This window comes from Giraffa tippelskirchi, chromosome 1, assembly GCF_054371585.1.
Source record: "Giraffa tippelskirchi isolate mGirTip1 chromosome 1, T2T-mGirTip1v1.2.pri, whole genome shotgun sequence".
Taxonomy (NCBI): Eukaryota; Metazoa; Chordata; class Mammalia; order Artiodactyla; family Giraffidae; genus Giraffa; species Giraffa tippelskirchi.
Window position 1 is genome coordinate 134126342 of NC_137275.1, and position 17777 is coordinate 134144118.

At 34.9% G+C, this 17777-nt stretch overlaps 1 pseudogene across 2 annotated transcripts in view; it reads left to right on the forward strand.

Annotated features, from left to right (window-relative positions):
* The window catches only part of LOC145509217 (protein CFDP2 pseudogene), an 837797-nt pseudogene that overhangs the window by 316824 nt on the left and 503196 nt on the right, over positions 1-17777 (forward strand). The gene's annotated exons all lie outside the window — the stretch shown is intronic.

Genomic DNA, 17777 nt, shown 5'->3' on the forward strand with positions numbered 1-17777 from the left:
ACCCATGTTTCTAAAATGAATGTCAATACTTTTATAATCAGAATATCATCACTTTTTATTTATAAAACATAGTTTTGAATAAGAAGTAAATAATGTAAAATGTCATGTATGGATTCTCTTTTCAGTTGCTGCGACTCAACTTATAATTATTCTAGAACTTAATATAAGTTTGAATGTGTGTAGTTTAGAATTTTGTGTTGCTGGGAAGTCCCACATTGTGTTTTCAAGCTTTGCTTAGCAGCCTGTGAGCTGTTCATCTTCACCATTGTGGCAGAGACTACTTTTCATCAAGAAACCATATCTCTTCTCCTTCCTGAGCCTGGACATAGGCTATAGTTCCCACACTTGAGAAAACTGTAATAGGTACTAAAAAATGTAAATTATCAGGCTAAATAGATGCAGCACATATTTTTAAAGTTGAATCATCTACAAGAAGAATGAAAGAGGGACAAATTATTTAAATGAAATATAAACTAGTAGGATAAAGCTGATTATGAAAGGAATCCTATTAGTGTAAATGAAGTAAAAATTCAAAGACTAAGATTTTCAGACATCTTTAAAAAAGCTTAACTATAAATTCATTACTAGATGCACATGTTAAATATAAGAACACAGAAAGAAGCCAAAGGAAATGAGTAGTTGTGTTAAAATCAGACATCTAGACATTTCCTAATGAAAATTACCTATCCATACTCACTAGTAAGCTTCCCTAGTGGCTCAGCAGTAAAGAATTTGCCTGCAATGCAAGAGCCACAGGAGACGCAGGTGCTATACCTGGGTCAGGAAGATCCGCTGGGGGAGGACATGGTAACCCATGCCAGGATTCTTGCCTGGAGAATCTCATGGACAGAGGAGTGTGACAGGCTAAGTCCATGGGGTCCAAAGAGTTGGACATGACTGAAGCAACTTAGCGCAGCACAGCACATTGACTAATAATGTTCATAGTGGCACTATTCATTATGGCCAAAAATTGGAAACCCAGAAACAATGGTATGAATAGCATTGTATTTAAATGATAGAATGTTATAAATTATTAATAATGAACAAACTATTTCTAAACCAGCAATCAAGATGAATCCCACAAATGAATGGCTGGACCAAAGAAGCTAGACACCATAGGGTACATCCCGTATGATTCCATTTATATGGAATTATATTCATCTCTGAAAACATGTGAAAGGCAAGAGAGTAATTACCTTCCACAGAGGTGTAATGAAAGAAAAAAGTTATCATGGGGATTTTAGAGTACTGGTAAAATCTATGGCGTTACCTTATTGCTGGTTACATAAGTATGTTTACTTTGTGAAAATTATTTGAGTTTTATACTTATGAATTATGCTCTCATCTATGTGTAAAGGATATACAACATTCTTTACTATTATTATTGGTATATTTATAAAGATCCATTTTAGGGAAGTTTATTAATAATTAATAACACATATGTTTATACTTATATTGCATGAATATTATAAAAGCAGTGTTCCAAGTATGCACATACCTTTTCCGTGTAGTTTAAATTTATTTTAATTGTTATCAAATTCTTTCCATTTCTTCTCTTCTCACCTTTATAATGAACTAATTGTAAAATATTTATAATAAAGCATTTCTATTGCTTAAATCTACTCTATTTATCTGGCCTCTAATGGGTTAATGTGGGGAAAGCATGAGGAGGATTTTCTCAAATACTGTGTCCATTCACACAGGTGCACACACACACACACAAGGTTATTCTGGGCTACTTACATTAGCTACATTTAACAGAACTGCTGTCAGATAATTCTTCAACAAAGTAAAATTATAAAAATTATTCCCAGATTAAAATTAATATACATATATAACTTTCTTCTTAGGCCTTTTTTGAATTCTCATTTTGAGACTTTTCACAGTGTTGCCATGATAATTGGAAACTTCATGTTGTATATTTTAAACCTATAGGTGAGAATCACTGCCACATCTAATTTATATTTCTTTTTAGAACTTAGAGGCATATTGGTTCCTGTACTTTTGTACAAAGACTATAAGATGGCCAAATGGGAATGAGTTACTAAAATAATTAAAGGATCCCATTTTCTTCAATAATGAAAGATAAGAATCGGAGTCCTTAAAGGAACCTCAACTGAGCTGTCACAGGGCATAGAGAATAAGAAAATAATGCTGAAATGATTTTGGCTGTCAATTTTATCCTGGAAATCAATGTGGAAATGTGCCCTGTTGCCATATATCCCTCTGTATTCTAAAAGAGAAGGTAACCTATTAAAATCAAAGCCACTTTAAGAGATAAGAACTACTTATATGCCATATATTATCTGTTATCACAAAGAATAATATTTCACGCTTATAAAGTAGAATTTATTGACCCCTCCTTTTTTAAAAAAAAAGAAACTGAGGCATCATGTTGTCAAAGGTCAAAAAAAACAACACATTGCTCAAGTTGCCATTGATCTCAGACTTACCAAATTTAAGTCAGTCAAACTCCAAGCTCATGTCCTTTCTAAGATGCTAAATATCCAAGAAGATGATGTATTATCTCCCTCACACCAAAAGACCAGTGAAGTTCTGACCTAATGTGATTCTTTGGTGAAAACACAAAGAGATACAAAGATGTTTGTCACAAGTGTATGTTAGTTTCCTTGGATTGCCATAACAAATTTCCACAACTTCATTTTTAAAGATACAGAAATGTATTTGCCCACAGTTCTGGGGGCCAGAAGTTCAAAACGAAGATGTCAGCAAGGCCATGCTTCTGCTAAATTTTCTTGGAAAGATACCACTTTCCTCCGTCTTGGCTTGTGGTAGTTGTTGGCATTCTTTCCCTTGTAACTGCATCTCTCCAGTTTCTGTCGGCCTTCAAACAGCTGTCATCCTTCTGCATGTGTGTCTCTGTATCTCCTATAAGGACACTAGTCCTTGCATTTGGAGCCCTCTCTAATCCAGTATGACATCTTAACTTGATTGCATCAGCGAAGACCCCCTTTCTAAATATAATCTGATCTTTTTCACAGGCCTTAGAAGTTATCACTTCAACATATCTCTTGGGGAGATACAATTAACCCACTATAGTAAGTCATCTTTGATCTTTGGTATTTCTAAGGAAAAAAGATACAGCCAATAGACATATTTTGTGGAGGTCTCTTAATATTAGCCTCACGTTGAATTGTGGAATCTATGACATAAAAAAGATGATTTCCAGGACACTTGTAGCTTTGGAATGGATTTCCAAACCTCCTATTAATGTTATTAGTGTCACAGCCTCAGTTTTTTTGTAGAGCCTAGCTGATATGTGTATGTGGATAAAATGGTACAATAGATGACTAAATGTCAATAGCAAAATATAAATTTATTTACTGGAAGGGAAAAAAATGGACTGAGTCACTAGCAAGTACTGTATTACCTAGTAAGATGGGTTAATTATATTAAAAAATACTTTTTAACTAAAGTTGAACATCAGAGTTTGGCCATCAGAACAATACTTTGGCCACCTGACGTGAAGAGCTGACTCATTGGAAAAGACCCTGATGCTGGAAAAGATTGAAGGCAGGAGGAGAAGGGTACAACAGAGGATGAGGTGGTTAGATGGCATCACCACTCAATGGACATGAATTTGAATAAGCTCCAGGAGTTGGTGATGGACAGGGAGACCTCACGTGCTGCAGTCCATGGGGTCGCAAAGAGACGGACATGACTGAGTGACTGAACTGACCGTAAGAGTTACATGTTCTATAGTTCTAATTGTTTTAAAGGATTGTATTGTGAACCCTAAGAACCCTGAGAATCCATCTGGTACTTTATCCTGTGATATCTTTAGTTATTTAGACCTGTATCCTTTATTTGAATTATTGTTAGTCAACTATTGTTTTCTTTCTCACCCCATACATTATAACTTAAAAGATCTATATTGAATACACTTGATCTATGTAGTCTGCAAACATTTCTTTAAAACAAATTCACTTGTAAACAGTAACTTTTTCTTTAGATTTGTGTTTCCCCTATTTTTAGGAATCCTGAATTTTGTGTCTCCATATACCTTTTCCTGTTATAACTTCCATTAATCATACTTTTTTTTTCAAAATTTTAATTAACAATTTGATATATCCAGAAGGACTCATGCTTATACATTTCAAATTTATCCATAATGTATGTAGTTTCCAAGTATTAACATTATTCATTCATATTGGTGCTATATTTTCACTATAAGAAAAATTTCCAGGTTTTTATATATACATAATTAAAACTGAATTTAAAAATGTTTAGAATCAGTGCTTAATATATTTTTTCTATTTATTTTGTTATATATATAATTAAACCTTATATTAAACTTTAAATTGTTTAGTATTAGTGCTTTTATTTTTCTCTTTTGGAACTTTCAAAAACAAGTGTGTGTGTGTTGTGCAAGTGTGTTTACTTCCCACTTTAGCAGTTTAAAATCCTTACCATTAATCTCACTTTGGCGTACTCTTTCCCTGTAGCTGAATGTTACTTGTAATTATGTGTTACATTGACTCTCTTAATCAATTTTATTCCTAGAAGTAGAAAAAAGTATTATAAATTAGTATATTTCCATTTCATACCCATTTTCCCATTATGGATAGCCTTGGATGTCAACAAATTATTTTCTCTAAATTTATAGTTTTCTTAGTAGTCACATGCTCATGTTTATGCACTAAAAAATAGTATTAATAATTTAAATATCTAGGATATGTTATTCTGTGGAACTGCTATGTGAGATATTCCAAGAATGAAATTGGCATATATCCGGTTTAAGTGCCCTGGCAGCTTATACATGCTAAGAGGCATTGATGGTGAGCAGACAAATATTTAGGGAAGGCCATTTTCCTAGCATGGCTGTTCCATAGCAATAGGAAAGGGGAAGGCAAGGATTAAATACAAATAAGCAATTAAGTTTGCATTAGGAAATCTAAACTGATTGGACAGAAAGAGACTGCAGTTAGCCCTAGGACATATTAAGTGAAAACACATATAAACAAATTATAGTCACCATGCGAAGAATCAAAGCAGTGAAGAGTGTTTAGACTAGGACACAAAGAGTGAGAATGACAGAATGAACTGTGCCATACAGAGCAGTCCCTACCACTCAAAACAAAAGATTATGCCTATGATCATAGTATTCAAGGGGCCTACTTCTGTATTACCCTTACATCCCTCCTGTTAGGACAATCTTAACCAAACTGTGCTTGGAGGAAAGACTTACCGTGCAATTTAGTAGGTGACGAGAAACACTTCTATGCAGAGCCGTAGAGCTGATTTCAGGGCTTACGGAAGCCTCACCGTGACTTACATGGAACCTGAGGACTCTTCCAGGCCTGAGCAATTCTGTTCCATTCGGTTCATATATTTTAGATTTTGTCATTCAAGCAGTATTAATCATTGTTTTCTGAGGTTCTTTTAATCTATACCAAGGTACTGTTCTCCTGCAAACCATGTGTCCCTCAAAGTTAAAATAAGGTTAGCATTGCTTTGCTCCACCTACTTTGACCTCTTTTGCTATTGAGTCTCTCATGCTTCAATGTAAAAATCCTCATTTTTCAGACTTTATCTCCTTTCTCACATTCATTTTATTTTTCCTATTTCTTTCCAAGTAACTGCCCCACTGTGAGAAATTTAGGTCATCCTCTGATGTCCTTACTTGCTAGGACTTTGACCTGCTCATCACTACAGCAATTTACTCAGCCATCAGGCTCACCAAGGCTTTCCACCTTAGGAATTAGATCCCATCTGAAGTAGTAAGACAAAATGTAATTCCTGAAGTAAAGTAGGCTAAGCCTTTGACCCTGCAACCAGAGTGCTTCAGTTTAACTCTTTGTATTCTGTTTATTTCAAAATTTTAATCTGGAAAATGGGAATGTTATTGTTATGTATCTTGAAAGGTTAAGGAGTGACAATGTTAATACATCCAAAGTTCCTGGTACGATGTGTGCTTCATGGTGCATGTATACTAAGTCGCTTCAGTTGTATCCGACTCTTTGTGACCCCCCTGAACTGTAACCTGCCTGGCTCCTCTGACCGTGGGATTCTCTAGGCAAGAATACTGGATAGGGTTGCCATGCCCTCCGCCAGAGCTTCATAGTAAATACCCAATAATTCACTAGTTTTTCTTTCCACTTCATTCTCACAGTTTTCCTTCCACTGTCTCAGTCCATCATAACATTTTTCTATGTGCTTTAGATTTTAATGATTTTGTGAGTCACAATTGCTCTCCTATTATCTGTAAGTTCTCATTATAAACATTCTACACATTTGCCCTTAATCTGTAACAAATATGCTCATGTTTTCCCACTTAATCTGTTCTTTGTGGATCTTGATTCCTCTTCTGCTGGTCATCATAAGCACCTTTCTTTTTTCCCAGAGGCTATCTGGGTTCTGCCTCATCCCATTTCTGAAACTACCAGTGTCTTCTCCTTTCGCTGTATATATTATTTTCTCACCCTGAAGTCTATTGCTGGGCTTTCTCTTCCAATTGAGGGCACCAGCATACCTTTAATAAGGGTTTGTCCTCCTGGGTTACTGGAACCCTCTTTGCCTTCAAGTACAAAATCCTGGAATTGTCAAAGAATTTGTGTATTGGAGTAGCTCTTGACCAAAGGCTGATTGATATAATTACTCCAGCTCCATTACCCCTTGGTTGTTATGTAAATGTCAGCCTGGTCCATTTATTTGAGTTATGCAAATCTTGTATATTCTTACTAACTTTTTGGTTGATATTTCAATCAATTCTGAGTTTTAAAATCTCCTGTAATTGTGGATATGCTTACATATAGTTCCTATTTTGAGTTTTCATTTATTTTTGAAGCTCTGTTATTGGATATATGCAGTTTTGGCATGGTTATATCTTGTTGATGACTTGCAAACTCTTTCATTAAAGAATTTACCAATTTCTCTTTGATCATTCTGATAGTAATAGAGCCACTGCAGCTGTCTTATGTTTAGTTTGTATGGTATATAATTTTCATATTTTGCTTTTTGTCCTTATTTTTATAATTTAATTGTTTATTATTATAAGCAGTTTACTATTAAATAGTTTACTACTTTAATGAATAAAACAAATAAAAATAGTTTACTGTTTTAATGAATATCAAATATTTTGAATAATTTTTAAGCATATTTTGTAGCAGGCATTTGAAATTGAAAATTTCAGGCACTGAAAATGAAATCAATATGTTGATGTGTGTCTGGAGTTTTTTATCTTCCTTTTACAGTACTTGACTTTATTCTGGAGGACAGTTTAGTCATTGCATCATTTAAAAGATTTTTTTTTTAAATAGATGGATTTATAATAGTCTTACTGTAGAGCTTGTTTATCCCTACTACCAAGGCTTGACTTTCCTTGTGTCTCTGCTCTACGCCCCAAATATGCAACAAGGTCTCTCCATTGTGGTGGTTTGTACTCAACATTTGTGGCTTGCATGAGCTTTATAAATTGTTTAGATTTACAGGCATCCAGAAACTTTTTCTTTTTTTTGGCATGGCCTAGTGGAGAAGGCAATGGCACCCCACTCCAGTACTCTTGCCTGGAAAATCCCATGGATGGAGGAGCCCGGTAGGCTGCAGTCCATGGGGTCGCAAAGAGTTGGACATGGCCGAGGGACTTCACTTTCACTTTTCACTTTCATGCATTGGAGAAGGAAATGGCAACCCACTCCAGTGTTGTTGCCTGGAGAATCCCAGGGACAGAGGAGCCTGGTGGGCTGCCGTCTATGGGGTCGCACAGAGTCGGACAAGACTGAAGCGACTTAGCAGCAGCAGCAGCAATGGAATTAAATCCTACATGTGTGCTGCCTGAGATTCCTCCAAAAATTCAAGGGATCCTATGCATATATCTGGAGTATTAATGTAACTTTTTCTTTTAATACTTTACTCCTAAAATTCCACCTACTTTGACCTCCTCAGACTTCAACATCTGTATCCTCAATTCAACAAGACTGCAGTGCTTTGGTTTCTTCTGCCTGTGACATGATCTGAAAAGGCAGATCTTGCCTGTCTAGGCAGAAAGCTAGGGCAATTGTATTCTCATTTTTATTATTTCTTCTCTCAAGGATTATAGTGCTATGATGTCTGTTGTCAAATATCTGAAAAACAGTTATTTTATATGTTTTGTCAAATTTCTAGTTGTAAAAGGGCAAGATAAGTACCAGATACTCTGGCATGCGTGAAGTTTTCTACAATCTTTTTTTTTTGCTCAACTAGAAGTCCATTAGCCCTAGGATGCATCTCTGAATTAGCATGAAATAAAACATACATAGATCATTACATTTTCCTGGGGGCATAATCTACAGTTTTCATCATTCTCAGGGATCCCAGTGTATAGGAGAATGCCTGTTTGTTTTGTGATCTCTAATCTATTCTATTACAGTGAATATACAAAATGTTCAAAAAGGAGTTAATTGACTGAGACTACCATTCAAATAAGTTCATAACCCGAGCCACAGTCAGCTCCTGGTCTTGTTTTCGCTGATTGTATAGAGTTTCTCCATCTTTGGTGGCAAATAATATAATCAATCTGATTTATTGACTATGCCAAAGCCTTTGACTGTGTGGATCACAACAAACTTTGGAAAATTCTTCAAGAGATGGGAATACCAGACCACTTGACCTGCCTCCTGAGAAATCTGTATGCAGGTCAAGAAGCAATAGTTAGAACTGGAGATGAAACAACAGAGTGGTTCCAATTAGGGAAAGGAGTATGTCAAGGCTGTATATTGTCACCCTGTTTATTTAACTTATATGCAGAGTACATCATGAGAAACACTGGGCTGGAAGATGCGCAAGCTGGAATCAAGATTACTGGGAGAAATATCAATAACCTCTGATATGCAGATGACACCACCCTTATGGCAGAAAGTGAAGAAGAACAAAAGAGCCTCTTGATGAAAGTGAAAGAGGAGAGTGAAAAAGTTGGCTTAAAGCTCAACGTTCAGAAAACTAAGATCATTGCGTCTGGTCCCATCATTTCCTGGCAAAAAGATGGGGAAAACAGTGGAAACAGTGACAGACTTTACTTTTGGGAGCTCAAAATCACTATAGATGGTGACTGCAGCCATGAAATTAAAAGATGCTTACTCCTCAGAAGAAAAGTTATGACCAACTTAGACAGCATATTAAAAAGCAGAGGCATTACTTTGCCAACAAAGGTCCGTGTAGTCAAGGCTACGGTTTTTCCAATAGTCATGTATGGATGTGAGAGATGTAGTATAAAGAAAGCTGCGTGCTGAAGAATTGATGCTTTTGAACTGTGGTGTTGGAGAAGACTCTTGAGTGTCCCTTGGACTGCAAGGAGATACAACCAGTTTATCCTAAAGGAGATCAGTCCTGAATATTCATTGGAAGGACTGATGTTGAAGCTGAAACTCCAATACTTTGGCCACCTGATGAGAAGAGCTGACTCATTTAAAAAGACTCTGATGCTGGGAAAGATTGAAGGCGGGAGGAGAAGAGGATGGACAGAGGATGAGATAGTTAGATGGCATCACCAACTGTATGGACATCAGTTTGAGTCAGCTCCGGGAGTTGGTGATGGACAGGGAGGCCTGGAGTGCTGCAGTCAGTGGCGTCCAAAGAGTCGGACACAACTGAGCGACTGAACTGAACTAAACCATTCAAATGATGGTGAATACATACTCCAGTGGCACTTACAAAATTGATTTTAAAACTTGATAGCGTCAGAATGTAAATTAATAGACTGTAGTGCTGCATGTAAGAAATAATAGACTAACTTGTTCATAGTTCTAGAAAGATAGAAAATGTTCAGTAAATACTTAATAAATGTATATTGAACTTTCACTATATGGAAGATACTGGGAGAGGTATTGGAGAAAATACAGATGAACATAACTGGTGCCACATCCTCTCCAACGATCACTACATTTGATTGACTGATGTTGTTTACTCTGTTTTAATCATCTGTTGATATATGCATAAATATCATTTTCTCATATAATGTACTCTTCTTCTGCATGTTCTACTTTAATTTCTATATATTGCCCCTCTATATGTTCTAGAAATATTTATCTTAAATATAACTGTTAGTGTTATAATGAAAATAATATTAGTTGAGTCATAATAGGGACACCTCTCTCATAAGACAGGGTTAAAATTATGACTTAAGATTTTACTATTTATATATTTACTGATAAATGAATAAAGAATAGAGAATAGATTTTAGTATTAGGAAACTAAAACCAAATTTTATAAGTATTTAGTAATAAAAATGCTTATTTTTAAGTTCTTAGGTTTAAAAAGTAGATTTGTGTGTCATCTTTATTACAAGTAACAGAAATATTTAGAGATTGAACATAATTTATGCTTGTGTAATTTAATTATTTATTCGTTTGAGCATTGATAAACCTATGAATATTCTCCACTGTGACACTGTTGCTTTTCAACATCACAAATCTTTAAGCCATGTTCATTAGGAATGTAATTTAACAATATTTGCAAGCCAGTAGTCAAAAATGAAATCCTACTACTCAAACCTGTCAGTTACTGAGAATTTGATACATTGTTTGTCCACATTCCTTGTAGGTTATTCAAGAGCAAAATGTAAAGGAGTCTATATATTTTATTTCTTATTTTATACAAAGCTGAAGATAAATTTTTTCCTTGGAAATGCAAGAAAACAAACCTACTTACTGCAAAATTTTGCTATGTTCAGAAATTCAGACTCCCCAATTTTTAAATGTAAAAGGTTATAGTTTCAATTTCCAGGCTTCTCTAATAAGATGTTAGTATAATTCAGCTCCTATCTACCTTGTCCACCCTATTCTCATGCTGTCTTTATGAAAATCTACTTTCTCAATATTTTAATTGAGACATTCAGTTAAATGCCTCTCTGGCAAGAGGCATTAACCTTTGTAGGTATGTATGTCACTTCCAGTATCTTACTACTTTTAGGGGCCCAGCACCATAGAAATCCCATTTATTTTAAGATATATAACATTAGCAATAAAAGTTGCCCATGAAGGATATTGCAATCACAGATTCCATAGTTGCTTTACAATAAGGACGGACTTGACTCATTCACATATCTCTGTTAGCTCTGCTGAAACAGCAGGATTTGAAACTGGCTGTGAAATTAGATTTTTCTAACATGAGCAATGAGAGCTGTCATAATTCTGATCTCTAAAGGAAAAAAAAAAAACCAAAAAACCTCTGTTATGCTATATTTCTCTCTCCTATGAATATTTTCTCTGATGATAATATGCTAATGGTGGTATACATATTGAAGTTGACTTTTGGGTATTTAGGGATTTTTAGTAAGATTTGAGTTCTAATTTTTTTTTCCCCTGACAACATCTTATGATATATATTCCTAATAAAAAATAAGTGGATGATTCTTAGATAAAAATACTGAAAAATAACCTGTGTTATCAAAACAGTTTACATTTTCCCCAAAGAATTTTTCATCTGTTATTGGTAGAATTGGCTATTTTGGGACTTTGTAGACTATTTGCATTTTCTGATTAGCCAAAGCAGTATACAAGCACTCTCCTTACTGGTGTGTCTTTTCTTATGTTAGTGTTCGGTATGGATACAAACTCATCACTTACACATGTAAATTAGAGTCCAGCTCTTGAATTTAGGCAAAAATTGAAGTTTAAATTTGACTCTTTGTCTCTTAGTTTCTTACTAAGTAGATTACATAAAGTCCCAAAGCCACAGCTTTCTCATCATTAAAGCAGAAATAATTATAATTTTTTTACTGTTAGAATTGTTGTGAAGATTAAATAAAATAATTTAGCATGCTCTTTAGATGAGTACCAGGCATTAGCTCTATAATCTTTAATCATTTCTACATTTATTTTTATCCCACTTGACAGACCAAAACAGAGAGCCCTATGATACAGCTGTTCAAAAGATGGCAGGGGCAGACATTCTGAAGCACATCTGGCCCTGGTTCACACTAAATAAATAATCTTGGAGAGTCTCAAGAGGGACAACAACCTCAGAGTAGAACTAGTATCTTAGAAATAACCCCCCAAACCAAATGGTTTAAGAACTCCTAGGATAGATTTATCTTGAAACAATTGACAGACTTTCTCAGCTTCTCAGTAAAATAAAGACATACATTAAAGACAGTAAAGTCAGAGACAACTATAGGAATACTAATAGAAATTCCAGAATCTAGACAAAATGTTCTCTATCTATAGAATTGATAGAATGGCTTCAGAATAGCAAACACTGTACAGATATTTCCAGGACAGAGTGGGACAGTCTACAGAGAAGCATAAGAAAGTCACTTAGTTGCCCACCCCAATATCCTCTCTGTCTCTCTCGAAAATGTAAGCTCAGAATCAGTCCATCTGGAGTGGGACCCGTGGGTGCTCTCACTGTGTGGTGGTTTTGTTTGGTGGAGGAGCTGACCATCACTTCCTATCCTGTTAGTACCTTCCCTTCCAGATCTGCTCTGACAGTAAGACTACCAGAAGACAATTAAGGGAAACAATTTGGTATGCAGATTTAATATGCACAATATATTCATGAAAAAATAAAAGTAGCCCACACTTCAGGAGACTCCAGACTCTAGAGACATATTTTTAATTTAAAGTATAAAGAAGTTTCCCTGCCTCCAGACTGGGATGGGCTGGGGAGGGGAGAGAGAAAGAATGAGAGGGGTTAACAACTACAGAGAGCAAAATAAGGTTTATCCTAAACATCCATGCAATATTAAATACTGGAAGAAATAGAGAAAGATGCATTTAGTTTTGAAGATAATAACTCAGTAATTTGGCAATGAGTCTAATAATTGTTTTACATGCTTGAAAACAATGGATATATTTTCTACTTTAAATTGGATATAATTAACTTTATTGTAATAAAACTTTCAGGGGGCTACAGTCTCTATATTTTGTGAATTTACATACAATATCAAATCATAGTTTCCATATAAATTTAGTCTCTTTGTTTTGGCATAACTAATATGTTTCTTCTAGATCTTCTTGGGACAAAGTCTATAATATGATTCTGTTGTTCAATTTTTAAGTCGTATCCAACTCTTTACAAGCCCATGGACTGCAGCATGCCTTATTTTGCAGTGATATCTGCAGAATTAATTATAAACTCTGAAGAGAGCAAGAATTCATAGGTCACATAAGCATGAATCCACCTTTAACCACTATGCCTGGATATTTATTCCTTGTGATATCATTTCTTATCTGTTCTAATAGGGCAGTGGGATTTTGTTTGGAGTTGTTAGTTCTGAAGTCATATTACCTAGGTTCAAATTCAATATTTATGTGTACAAATTGTAGAACATTAAAAATATAGTGTATATATATTTTTTCTGAGCTTTGTTTTCATTTTCTGAATGAGAGAAAAGTAGTACTGACACCATTGAAATAATATTTAAGGTGCTAGGATTAATATTAGCACATAGTGAAGAGTCAATTATATACTGTGCGAGTATAAATGTAATATGTTTTTATAGAATTAACTATTAACATAACTCTCAGAAGAGAATATATGTTCAGTGAATGATAGTGTTTATCTTTACTGTTACCATTACTGCTTTGTATGCATGCATGCGCAGTCACCTCAGTTATGTCCAACTCTTTGCAACCCACAGACTGTAGCTCACCACTTCATATTCATACAACAAAACTACTTTTACTAGAAAATACCTAAAGATTTCTTTACAACTTTCAGAAGTATTCAGCAAATATTACTTAAGCCCCTACTATGAGCCAAGGATAGGAGACATACAAGGGTCACTCTTCTCTTTCCCTTCCTGGTGTTGTGGGATTTTGCTTTACTATGTGTAAGAAACAGACAGTAGTGTGCAGGGGAATGGCATGATAAAGGCTCCTCTGTCCATGGGATTTTCCCAGCAAGAATACTGGAGTGGGTTGCCATGCTCTCCCCCAGGTGATCTTCCCTACCTAGGCATCAAACCTGCATCTCCTGTGTCTCACATTTATTAAACTCCCGTAAATTAATACTGTGTTGAAATCACCAACTCTTATTGTGAGGTTAATAGCATGTTCTCAATCATCTTGGGGCTGCAAACTGAAACACCTGCAGTACCATTTCCCCAGCTACTTTGTATACAAAGACTCACATAAGATGCTTATTAAAATTTAGAGTCTACCATTATTCTCTATATATTGAACCAGAATCTCCAGAGGATGAGCTGGGGATATGTATTTTTAGTCCAGAGTCTTGATGGTTTTCTGATCTGGCAGTTTGGGGAAAACCCTCACCAACAGAAGCTAAGTCAGTGATGTAAGTGGGTGGAGCATGGTGAATAAGGAATGTGAGGAGAGGGAATACCTTGGTTGTAGGATCTAGGACCAGCTGCCTTCAAGTTTTCCAGATAAGCTAGAAATATGGATTGTTATATAAAATATTCTGATTTTTACATATTGACAAATTACTCATTGTCTTTCTGTTATTATCATTCAGGACAAACCAAACTTTTTAACATATTTCTGCTGTAAATATATATGTGTGTATACACACACACACACACACACACACACACACACATTTACTACCTCTCAAAATACTGTAAAAGATAGAAATGGATGAGAGAAGCTCTGGTCCCATCTGCTATCTTTATTCATTTCATGGCATTCCCCTCCACGCTGCCGTCTGTCTGTTTCTTACACGTAGTAAAGCAAAATCCCACACTAGGAAGGCAAAGAGAAGAGTGACCCTTGTATGTCTCCTATCCTTGGCTCACAGTAGGGGCTTAAGTAATATTTGCTGAATACTTCTGAAAGTTGTAAAGAAATCTTTAAGTATTTTCTAGTAAATGTAGTTTTGTTGTATGAATATAAAGTTTTTATATTGTTTGAATGTAAAAAGTGACTTGGGTGTAAATTGAATTTTGTCGTTGCTGTTTAGTTGCTAAGTCATGTCCTACTTTTTTGTGACCCCATGGACTGTGCCTGCCAGGTTCCTCTGTCCATGGGATTTCCCAGACAAGAATACTAGAGTGGGTTGCCATTTCCTTCTCCAGACGGTCTTCCCAACCCAGGGATTAACCTGTGTCTCTTGCTTTGGAACCAGGGAAGCCTTGTAAATTGAATTGTCTAGGTGTAAAAGGGAGGACTACATGGTGGGGCAGTTAAGATAATGACTTCTTGGTAGTAGGAGAAAATTTCAACATATATATATATGTAACTTCTTTGTTTTTTTCCTCACTTGCCTCCCCTAAAATGCATTATAATAACCAGATGCAAAAATTACGTGTACTTGCATAAGCAGAACGTAGTTTATAAGCTTCAAGAGGCAGAAAAGGGAGATGTGTCTAACAAAGCAAGATTACCTTCTTGAATATTTAAGTAGGATAAGGAATGAATGAATAAATGCATTAACTGGGTAAAGCACTTCTCATATGTGTTCATATTAATCATGGTACAATCATGTCAATTTGATTAAACATATATAGAACCCTTTCTGAAAGTTACCAGTATGCTCTATAGTGATAGTTTGACCATATGCTAGACGTATTACAGACCATATGCAAATTCATATAATAGCTCTTCTTATAAAAACACATTCACAAACACATTTCTATTGAAGTGGAACTCATCCTTTACATCTTGGTTAGCACAGCTTCTATGAGGCTCAAACATTTGGCTCATAAGACGCAACTGCTCTGTTGGGAAAAGAAAAAAGTACTGATTCTGTATAATCTAAGGAAAGAGATAGAACAAGTATTGTTCTAATAAATTCAGAGGAGTTTAAGGAATATATATTACATGAGAACAGAGTAGAGGGGGCCCTGTTTAAATAGGTTCAATGATGCCTTCTGGGTGAAAACACCAGTCCTGCTTCTTGGTAAGACACTGGGAGTGAAAGGTTAAAATGACCTTATATTTTCAGTGCTTTTACTCAGCAACCTGATTTTACTATTAATACTGTGTTTCCACCCTTTTTAATCTAAAATTATATATATATATATATATCTTTGAAACTTTCAGTCTAGTTCCCCAAATGGTCATTCATTATTATAATAGACTATTATTTGCAGGTATAGATTTGTTTCCATTTTCACTTTATAGATATAAATGCACTATTACAAGAGTTTTTCATGGTTCTGAAGTATTTCTAGAGCCATCATATATGATAAATGACTTGTTTCATCCTACAAGACACGGGGCAGAAAATATTAACCTTGCCAAACTGGAGACTGATTTAATATTTTAGGCTATTTCCACATGATCTCCTTTCAGTGCTCTTATGTATATAAAATTGCTTTGTAAGTATTCTGATATTTTCATTGGTTCCTACTATGCCACTGTAATAATGATGACACTGTCTAAATCATAGATATTAAATGTCTTGAGAGTTTTTATCCTCAAAGAATAGAAGGCCATGCATTTGAACTGCAAAATTGAAGAACACAATATAAAGTGAATATATTAGATTTGCTAAGGGAAACATTAAGTCAATGGCTATAAAGTGAGAAACATGACCATTTCATTCTACTGAAACCAACGAATAAACAGATGATTTTCAAATAAAACTATAAATAGTAGTATAATAGAACTTTCCATAGAACCCTCAAACATGTACACATATCAAAATAAGTTTAAGGAGAAAGATTAATGTGGGGAAGAAAGGAAAGCAGAGACAGAGGAAATACAGTTTGTGAAACACAGCCTGTTCAGGATTGCAGAAATACATTGCAGAAACCCATCATCTGGGTTTTTATCTGTCTCCTTACTCACTGTTCTCACATTCTTTTATATCTTGGATCCATATGATTCATAGCAACAACTGAGCACCTTGGAAATTTCCCAGGGTTAGTAGAATACTATCTTAGTGCCTCTAAAATTACTCATTGAATATCATATTAGCTTAAACTGAAACTATAAAATTTCCTATATTTCAACAAATAAAATAGCACAACAGTAAAGCTGCTTTTTTTTTAAATTTTGGAAACATGATTTCACTTTGTTTTTGTAAATGTGTAGAAACTAAAATTAGAAGACATATTCTGGTCAGTTTTTTTTTCATCTTTGTACTTCGTGGTTTGGCTTTTCTTCTCACTCTATTGCTCAGTGCAGTACAGCTAAGATGATGGGACTGAATGCTATCTGGGCTTCACATCCTGCCACTTACCATTGACTTAGTCACTTTAATTTTCTGAGGCTTCATTTTCTCAGATATAAAAGGAGATTAATAATGTATTTCTGATAAGACTGGTATAAAAATCAAAGAAGTTTTTCCCAGTGGATCAAAGACTTACAAGACCTGAAGCCATAAAACTCCTAGAAGAAAGCATAGGGAAAAACTCCTTGAAATTAGTTCTTAACACTGATTTTTCTGGGTATGATACCACAAGCACAACAGCAAGAGCAAAAGTTAATAAATGAGACTACATGAAACTAAAAATCTTCTGTACAACCACAGAAACAATCAACCAAATTAAAAGGTAACCTAAGAAAGGGATAAGACATTTTCAAATCATATATCTAATGCATTAGTATCCAAATATATATTAAAAAAAAATCCAGCACAATGGAAGAAAAAAATCTATTTAAAAAAAGGACAGAGGAATTGAACTTTTTTTTTTTTCCAAAAAAGATAAGCAAATGACCAATAGTACTTGAAAAGCTACCACCTTTATGGAACATAGTATGGAGTTTCCTCAAAAAAAATTAAGAATAGATTTAACATTTGATCCATAAATCCCACTTCAGGCCATATATCTAAAGGAAATTAAATCACTATCTTAGAAAGATATATGCTCTCCCATGCTCATTGCATTATTATTCACAACAGTCAAGATATGGAAACAACCTAAGTATTTACCA